We start from the raw sequence: 10,728 nt of genomic DNA on the forward strand, positions 1-10,728 counted from the left end.
ATTGTGTTCCTTTAGCCAACTCTGTGGCTTCTGAATGCGACTGGGATTTAGTTTAGAAGAGCTTTTTAATGTCCTATTTATCACTTGGAACGAATTGCAGTGTCACTTGCATCCTCATTATTTATTTCAGCCATATTTGTATGAAAACAGTTAGAACTAAACAGATTTAAACTTGAAGAACCAATAACTTTAAGGGTAACACATATCATGTATGATAAACCCAAATTAAAGGTGGACTCAAATGATAGGCTATTAGTAATAATGTTACAACAATAGTATGTTTATTGGCGTCTAGGCTTATTATATTCCACAGATCACCTAATTTAAATTATTTGAGACTTCGATAAATAATAAAGTTACATTTGCTTATACAGTCTTTGTGAGATGAGATGATAGATATTATTTTACTGCGTCCATTGTCTTTAGGTAGTGATTTGGAAATCCTGTTTCCATGTGTGCAGCCACTGAAGAAAGGCCAGTAAGTCGTGTCGAGCCCAAACATCGCGCAGACTGGAAAAGTTAAGCTCCCTGTAACGAAAAATCAACGTAATGTCCTGACAGCAGGTCACTCCGCGTAGCCTGGTTAATAACTGGATAGGCCCTGTGGATAGTGTCTTTGTATCGTTTATGTTGCAGTCACTGCAAATTAGGCTACTTTAAATTTGCCGTCAAATGTTTTGCCTGGGTGCTTTTGTTTTTACAATTTCCACGTGTACGAAAATCTCACTTTCTGTATTTAATCCTTCGCTGAATCCCCCACCATACACTATATTGCACTCTGTAAAAATATCCTGTAGGAGTTTTTCTACCTGATCCATCACAATGAATTATTTGTCATTCCCTTTAAATAAGTCCTTAAAATAATAAATACTCTTAAAAAATAATTTATTTTGTGACATCTGTTTGTTTGTTTCTTTTGTTTTCCTCAAGACGGCAGAGGGTGGTTGTGGTGTTGGGGTGGGGGGGGGGGGGGGGGTGCGGGTGTTCTCGTTCAATTTTCATCTGTTCTATGCACCACTTGACATTACCTGGCACGCATTGTAGAATTTGTTCTGTAGGCCCCATTTCTGTATAAATATAGTGGTGCTAAAAAAAATGAACATAATTTATTTTCAATAGAGTTCAATACAGTGCAATTGTATTCAATATTAACCTGTTTTCTGTTTGTTTCTGAAAGCAGTGTCATGTCAGTAAAATGAAGGAAGACACTCAGCACAAGACAAACCCTATTAAGGATGCCATACCATTATTCACACAATGAAACACACTCCTGTTTATTTGTGTTTATCTGTCCCTCAAAGCCATATTAGTTTCAGGTGAATAATTTCCTAATAATGCGTTTCCCTTAAGTCCAATTATATTTTGGATATTTCTATAAGATATGCTTGTGTTAGACCAAACATTTGAAAATTACTAAAGGGGTTTCCCAGTAATCTGGGGTATCATGAAATGTAAACCCATGCATAAGCTGAAATAGTGGGATCAAAATTGTACCACACTTTATTTGCTTTGGAATAAATTCTCCATGATTTAGGCTGGCAATATTTATAATCCTCTGTTTAATGAATGTATTTGAAAGAGAAAATGTCATGCTCACACAGTAATCTATCAAATGTTCATTGAGATCTAATACATGAAACCTAAGATAACTGAATGCATTTTCAGTAAACATGGACATTTTACTTTAAAAGACAAAAAAAAATAATTGAATTGACAAAAAAAAGAGCTAAACAGCACACAGTTTGGTCCATCTTCTGCTGCAGGTGTGCAGGTGCGACCTAAATGTTTGTTACTCTTCCGTGTGCACCCTGACACAAGCTTAGAAACAACCAGCAGAGAAAGCGACTCACAGCTATAGAAGTTTGCACATACTGCAACAAACATATTCATGCAGTCACACCACACATGTTGGACACATGCACACACACACATACTGTAGGAGCACATGTGTGAGGGAAATAAAGAAAGCAACTGAGAGAAAGAGGAGTAGAAATCTGCTCCATTTATATAATTGGATTTCAAATGAAGCCCATCAGGCCGAAAGGTGTCCACACGTATGAGCACATTCAGGCTCTGAAAAGCTGGCGCGCACTCAGCTGTAGACTGACTGTCTCAAGGGGGAAAGATAAAATGACTACAACAGTTTATGTTTCATCTAATACAGTCAAATAAATATCTAATTACTTTGAACTCTCTCTCATATGTCAGCAGCATGATTCATGGCAGCGAACCAGACTTGATGATTACTTAGCCGAATGTTCAACCTGCTGGAACAGTGTACTTCTGTCTGTGCTATTCTTAGCAACAAGCTGATGTTAGGTAAGGATTTTGTAACGTAAGAATGTTACAGCTTTTACACAGATTTGCATAGTCAGTGAGAGAGTTACTCTACTGAGCATTTTTCTGGTGTGGTTCTACACATTTAAGGACTTTTTGTTTACCACCAGGCACCAGAGCTGAAAGGTCATTTATTAATCATTTGATAAAAAGCTTGTATTCAACGTGAAGCACAATGGAAACCAGCAGGACTCTGAAATGCTATATGGGCCTGAATATTTTTTTATCTGTTTTTCTCTCTAGCTCCAGGAAGTCTGCGACCGCTGTAAATAAAAATGGAATAAAGTGTTTATTTCGGTTGGCATGTTTAGAGTGTGGTTCATGCTTTGGTCACAAGCATGATCTGATCTTCTTTTATTTCACAGGGGGAAGTGTCCCAAGTTTTACTAACTGTAATTACTTTATTATTAAGAACTGTGCACAGTCTCACAGCTTGGGATGGTCAGAGTGAGAGCGTAAGGGATTGTACTATTGAAAAATGATTGACAGTACATGTCTCTTTTCTGGCACAGAGAGTGAAACCTTTCCCTTAACAGTAGGCCCACCTGCAGTGAATAAGGGAGGATTAAAACACACACACACACACACACACACACACACACACACACACACACACACACACACACACACACACACACACACACACACACACACATTCTCACAACAAGTGCATTCAAAGGAAAAAAAAAGCACTGGAATCATATTTTACTTCAAGAAAAAAAATCCTTTAGAAAGATGTGGCTATTGATGACAGAAGTTACATTTTTAAATTCACTGATTATAGTGATCACGAGTCAAATAAAATCATACATTTGATTTGACAGTAGAATTTCAGTCAAATGGTCTGAATTGTTTAGTTTATAAGGATCACATAAAATCTATTATTTTATCTGTTTGCATTGTACTATAAAATACAAATATATTTATTTTTTATTTATTTCTTACTATTCATATACAATTCAGATCTGAAGTTTAACAGTTAATAAGGGAAAGGTATGAGAAAATAAAATGAGAATCTACTGTAAAATCCATCCCTGTTGTTAATTACATACGCTGTGCATGCACTACTATTAGAACACACAATAGATAGGGTTAATAAGTTAAGTGACGTTTAATCAAGACTGATACAAGGCACAATATTCACAATATGTCAGCAGACAGTCGACAGCTTCTTCCTAAATATTTCTCATTGCCGGATACTTCTAAACTAAGAGTCTATTGACTCACAGCCGTGACAAATTTTTTAGGAAGCACTGTGTAATTATGTTTTAAATATTCCCCTCTCAGTGAAATTAGCCCACATAAAGACATTGTCCTAGTGGCACAATGAGTAAGACTGTTGTCCCCGTCCGTGACCTTGAAATGGCCCTTCAGATGCCTTGTTCCACTCATCGGACTTTTAAGATATTTGCGAATGTGGGGGTTAAAAGAAAACACAAGGACGCGGAAGAGACATGAGCCCACATCCTCGCTGCAACTGACAACATTAAACTTTAGCCCCTCCAGTTTGGCTTTAGCCTGTGGCAAAGCAACTTGATTGAGGCCTTTGATGGGCATTAATACACCGTGGAGAGACGGCTTTGTTCGGGAATGGAAATGAACATAAAACGGAAAGCGGAACAGGAAGGAGAGAGGCCCACTAGCTGATCTTATTTAATTTCACATAAAAGAGACATTCCATCTTCGCAGAGCCTGTTTGGGCATCTCAGTGTACGAAAAACACAGACTTTCTCAACATACCGGGGATCACATGCTGTGTGTGTGTGTGTGTGTGTGTGTGTGTGTGTGTGTGTGTGTGTGTGTGTGTGTGTGTGTGTGTGTGTGTGTGTGTGTGTGTGTGTGTGTGTGTGCGTGTGTGTGTGTGTGCGTGTGCACACAGCAGAGATTTGTTGAGCATTTCTGAAAACAAAACAGTCTGGGCCATTTCGAACACATCACATGTGGCAGCAGACCTTTGGAGAACACATGATTGGTATATCATTTCAGTGGCACTGGCCAAATTAGCATCAAGAGATGTTTTGAACCGAGTACCTGGCATAATGACAGGTGGCCCTGCCCGCAGGCAAAACATCTGCTATTAGTCTTGCTCACATTCTCTGTCTTTTACAGTGTAAAGAATGAGCTAAGCTCTGCTCAAGTGTTTCATCTTCGTGACATGCAAATATCTGCAGTGTATCTGACTGAATCATAGATTACCCTCCTGTCATACCCTACTACAATGTGTTCAGTGTGGACTTTTTGATGACTACTTGACTTAACCCAGTTCATGTATTTTCAATGGTCCAAATATTTGGAAAGATTTTATATGTTAAATTTTTTTGCAGTGAATCACGTGATTACACATGGCAAACTAAGAAGAAGACTTACACTTAAAAAAAACAGTGTATGTCTTACTATACTTTGGCCTGCAGTGTCATTGTACAAGCTGTTCTCATCTCTCAAAGTAATGCACTGTAATTCGTATCCACGGATTTATTACTGTATACCCCACATTGAGTGCCGCTGTTTACTGTAAGACCGCGAAGAAGTTAAGGAGGAAACGCAAGACTTTTACCCAGGTGACGGGTGTTCCTGTTCCGAGCACTACGTAAGAGGACTGGTGTTTTACCCCAAACCACAAACTTATTTTTCTTATCTTAACTAGTTGTTTTGGTGGCTAAACGTAAAGCTATAGTGCGTAGTTTCTGCCACCCCCATGAGGAATTCTAAGTAATGACAACAAAACTGTTGTCTCGTCCACATGATACAAGTCTTACGTGATCGCGCACAGCCCTCACCCCTCCCACACCCCTCCCCCACGCAGTTGCTAGTAGCCAAGGAGGACACGGAGGATTTAAAAAACATGATGGACTCTTCAGAAGAGGTAATTATCTTCACTCGAGCTTCTGAACTCAATATGCTTCCTAAGACTTCCTTATGTTGTAAATTTGAACAAAAAGAAACATTCACAAGCATATTGTGGTCAGTTTATCAATAGTGCCGATGCATGGTGAATATATTTTTACTCTCAGATATATGCAAATGGGGTTCAAAGACATCTACACTGTAAAACATCATGCAGGAATTTAGTGGAATCTAATAATAAATAAATAGTATTTTAGTGTACATACAGAAGTTTTGTTCATTTCAAGTTGACTTACAGTTTTTTCCAACACAATTTTGCAAACTAGGCTTGTTTTATCAAAAATACTTACAGCTTTTTCCAACTGCTTACACACAAAATCTTTTCATGTCACACGATTTTTGAAACCTCTCACTCAAAGTGCAAAACTGCACAGAAAATCTCCAAAACCATAACCTATTTCTCAGCCTTTCACTCAGTTTTCAATTGCATAAAACACTTTTTTCAAAACATTAAACACAATTCTCTACCTAAGACACAAAAAACAAACAAAAAAGGTTCTCACCTGTGGTCTTTTCATAGTGCTTACTTCCTGATTGAAGTGGTAACAATTGAGGTGTTTGGCCAGGTGGCACATACAGTATGTTGGCCAATTAGCTCATGTAGTGTCATTTTGAATGGCGGTGTTTTGAAATGGCAAACATGTGACTTTATGTCAGATTGTTGTATCTTATGCAGAGAACCGTGTTCGTGCCATTTTGAATTGCAAAATGTGTGTAAAGCAGAAAATGTGTTTAGACTTTTGGTTACTTGAGAAGAGATTTTGCTCTCTGTGTATCAGTTTAAATAATTGTGCTATGCATGTCATCATTTAGTGTGTTAGCAATTGGAAAAAAAAATTAAAATGTCTAGATTACATTTTCAGAGCAAATCAAAACATCTGATAGGAAATCTTTTGATTTGAAATGATGAGTTGAATGAATGTACCGCTGGGTATGGAAGCTGAGACTGGCCATGCTTGCAGTTATTTTTTTAATGCCAAGTTACACTTTACGGGAAACTAAAGTTTTGTCAGCACATTTCTGCACTAGTACATGGCGATATTGTATCATTCAGTTTAAATCTGAACTGGGCTTCTGTATGAGTGCTTGCTGTGGATTTTGGCACAAAACAGTGATGATAACACACTGTGTATTGATGAATGAGTGAAACAAAATTCTACACAGATGTATGAATGCTGTTAATGCTCTTATTCGAACATCAGTGAACAATAGATCACAATAAATGTCTGATTCACACCATGATTTTTTTCTGTATGATTTATGGTAAAACATCAAAATAATCCTGATGCAACAATGTAAAGGAGAAGAGACCTTAGATTTAAGATTATATTCAAATCTTTTTTTCAGAGGCTTTTGCAATGAAATGTTTTTTGTGTATTTGCAACAGCCACAACGTCATCATTTGGTGGTTGATGTGGCCAAATCCAAATTACCATATAAAAACTGATAAAATAAAGATTCAAATAACTGCTTACAAACCGAAATGTCACATTTCAGTCACCTTCTTTGTGTATTTGCTCTTTTATTGGTAACAAGCTGCTGTAAGAGAAATAAAAAGGTCTGCAGTAAAAAAGTTGAAGAACTGAACCGTAATTTTCTGGTAGTGGTTAGGATTAAAGGTCAGCTATCCTGTATGTCTTGTGTACTTTATGGTCTCACACATTGTACGGTTTTACATAAAAACTCAACAAGCCAAAATACGTTTGCACTAACTAATGTGTTATATTGAAATCACATTGAAGTCAATGGACACTGTTATTAGTAACAGTAAATTGATCATAACCATTTTTAATTTTGAGATCAATAGTGCTGTGTGGTAAATGCTTGTGTGTGTGTGTGTGTGTGTGTGTGTGTGTGTGTGTGTGTGTGTGTGTGTGTGTGTGTGTGTGTGTGTGTGTGTTGGTGGTCTGGTTTGTCCTTCCTTCACAGTGGTACACAGATTTGTTTTGCCATTGTATCGTCTTTCTGTAGTCCTGACTGCATGACACAAAACATACTGACTTTACAATTGCTTTGTTCATGTGCACGTCAGTTTGTGTGATAGGGTCAGCCTGCTGCTGAGTTTGCTGAATGTGTGAAACAGCTTCCCTTCTCTCTTTTTGTACATGCAGTGAACAGTGGTAAGAACACACCTGCACGTTTACACATCTATGGCCAATCTGACCGAGGATGAGGTAAGCCTCTGTCCGTTTGAAGCTCTGCAGCAGACTTTTATGTGAAAAATTGGTTTCAAAGGAGTGGGGAACCAAACTGCGTCAGCAGATTTTCTGATCAAATTGAATGAAGAATGAGGGGAAAGCAAAAGCACCCAGTGGTTACACTCATCTTGAATTTAATAAAAAGGCCAGAGGAGGTTAAGATAGAAAAATCATCTGTTCTCAGTTTGACTTCGATTTTGGGTTGGAGTGTAATCTTGGTGTACACAGTCAGAGTCAGTCTGCACCTCCACTTCACACAGTGCCAGTGAAACATCTGCTTGACTTCCTGTGAAGGAGCTTTAAACATCTGGCACCTCATGTCTGGCAGGTTCAAAGATAGAACAGGTAAACTGCAAGTGAACCTCAGTGTTTCTGGTTCATAAGCACAGAATTTGATTTCCAAATGTGCTTTCATGGTTCAATAAATATACATGTTATGTTGCTATTCCAGTTTTGAAATCATCATTTTAGTTGCATTTTTTTTATGCAGTCTCTTTTCTCTGTCATCTGTGTTTGGCATGCCTTTGGGTGCACAGTACATACTGTACTATGCATGTAAGCATTTATATGTACAATATACGCAGTACATTGTGGATTCGGTTCAGGGTAATTATTTTCCATCTACCTCTTTTAAGACATCTTAGCTCTGCGGAACTTGCAGGAGGCCTGGAGATGTTGCCAGCCCATCCAGACCCTCTGCATACACAAAACTCACAGATGAAAGTTTATTAGGATCTGGAAAAATGTTTTCCATATGTGACTGCCTCAAGAATCTGGTGTTGATCTTGGGATTCCTCTTTTACTGATATGATCAGTTGAGAGAATTATCCTGCTTCATCAAATTCAGAGCACACCCATGTGGCAGCACACACAGCAACACAGCATAGGGAGGTGTGTGTGTGTGTGTGTGTGTGTGTGTGTGTGTGTGTGTGTGTGTGTGTGTGTGTGTGCGCGTGCGTGCGTGTGTGCGTGCATGCGTGTGTGAGTGTGTGTGTGTGTGTGTGTGTGTGTGTTCATGTATTTCTGAAGAGAATCCAGATCAAATAACCTCTGGGAGATATTACTGATCAAACTGAGTTTCATTCAACAGGCATGGTGTTCCCACAGGGAGAGTGTGTGTGTCCACTGTATGCCATCCCGCACCGTTGCTGTGTTCTTTGCAATCAGAATCAGAATCAGAAAAGGTTTTATTGTCACAATAAGTACACATATGTGAAATTTGCCTTGGTTAAAGGTGCATACATAAACAAACAAGCAAACATATTAAACAACAATATGAAATAAACAATAAATACAGAAAAACAAATATAGACAAAATAACTGTTGCCTAAGAAAAAAAGAGGCTGAATGGGTTGAGTGCAGAATTTGCAAATAATATATAGTATTTAGTTTATAGTATGTGCAATGGATTCATTTGTGGATGTGAGGAGTAGATAATAGGAAAAACATAATTACTGATCCCCATGCATTTAAGCTCTGAGTGTGAGAAACACATAGAACGCCTGCTAAGTGTTTAGCTGCTTATGAGCTGCTAATTGTTCAGGTTTAACCATAACCTTACTGTGCTGATTGATTTTAAAGTGTTTTATGCTGATAATCAAACTGTAAATTTGTATCTTGTCAATTTGATCATCAATTTGAGAGGGCAGGCATTTTAATCTGAATTGCAGCTTGAGAAAATGAGCACATGATGAAGAAAATCTAAGTGAATTAATTATGGTATATATTTTCTAGAAAAGAGGCATGGATTCTGACTTGACTAAAACTAAATGAAATACGTACCCATCTTTCACATCGGGCTCACATTACATTCAGCAGATGCTTTTGTCTAAGGCAACATGAACTTTACCCCTCCTCAATAGGAGCAATTTCGGGGTTCGGTATCTTGCTTAAGTACACTGTCACAGACATTAGGTCAGAAGGAGCTGTGATTGAAACTTCCACCTGAGCTATAGCTGCCTTCCCAGTATAGGTAACAACGAGGGGACCAGCCTTCACACTGCAGCACACACAGTTGTTTGTGTGCTGCTGTCTCTGAAAACATGCTTAACTAAAAGTTACCAAGAATGTATGAGGCAAAAAAGGCTGTTGCCAATTATTTAAATTCTTGGCTGTTTAGCAACAACCCACTGGTATTTAGATCGGTAATGCTTGGCATGTTTGGTAACCTCTCATGTCTCCTAGTGTGTGCCCCTACCTATAATTTGGTTCCCAAGAGCAACCGTACTGGCTCTACTGGGCAGAAAGCTTTTAGGGAGGTCTTCACTTGGCTTTACGATATCCGGAAACCACGGCCACAAATGTGTCCGCAGGGCTCCTCAGAGGATAATGACACTTGAACATGGTGATTGCGCAGCTGACAGCCACAAATGTAATGGCAGAGTTTCAAAATGTGCTACTGTGTGTATTTTCAAGTCCAGGACAACTTGAATTTGTGGAATAATTTAGAAGCATATTATATATTATTTGTTTTCAGGCGAATTTTTTCTCTGTTTGCGGGATACATAAATCAAAAATATACTCTTAATACTTTCCAGTGTCAAATAAGCCAAAGTGCTGCCAATACAACAATATTAATAGACATTTTTTAAGTTCCACTGTATGGTAAGTAAAAAACAAGCAGTAGAGACATGTGAAACTAATGTGTACCAGTATGAAGATACTTTAGAAACGCTTCACTGGCACCTCACCCGACTCCAACCACTTCTGAGAGATAATGCTGTGCAAATAGGTTGCAGGCTGCAATCTAGAGGGCACTGTATTCTGAATAAATTACACAAATGTCCAGCAATTTGTTATCTCCCTCCCTCCCTACCACCCTGTCCAGATGCTGAAGTGTTGGTTGATGCTGTCAGCTTTTTTAAGTTCCATTGGCCTCCTTCCATTATGCAGTTTATTGTTTCACATACTGTGAGTCTTTTTTCATTTTTTCAAATGCGTACTTACAAAATCTTTTCAAAGTCTACAAGCAATGTTAAACCCAGAGTCTCTTGCAGTACACCATGTTAAGGTTTGGAAAACCGCTGAAGGGAGTTAAACATATTCATTCTTTAAAGATGAGATTGACTTTCATTGACAGCCAATATTTCCAAGGTCGCAAAGTGAAGATCTCCTGCCTCATACTAACCTCAGCCTTGTTTCTAAAATTTCCGTACCTCACCATGAAGCTCAAAAAATGAAAGCATATATATATAGATATAGATATATGTAGATATATAAAAAACATATTCTGGCCTAGTTTTGTGAGGTTTTCCAACTGATTTGTTTCAATGGCAAATTATTATTATTA

This window comes from Perca fluviatilis, chromosome 3 (assembly GCF_010015445.1).
Source record: "Perca fluviatilis chromosome 3, GENO_Pfluv_1.0, whole genome shotgun sequence".
In the NCBI taxonomy this organism is placed as follows: domain Eukaryota; kingdom Metazoa; phylum Chordata; class Actinopteri; order Perciformes; family Percidae; genus Perca; species Perca fluviatilis.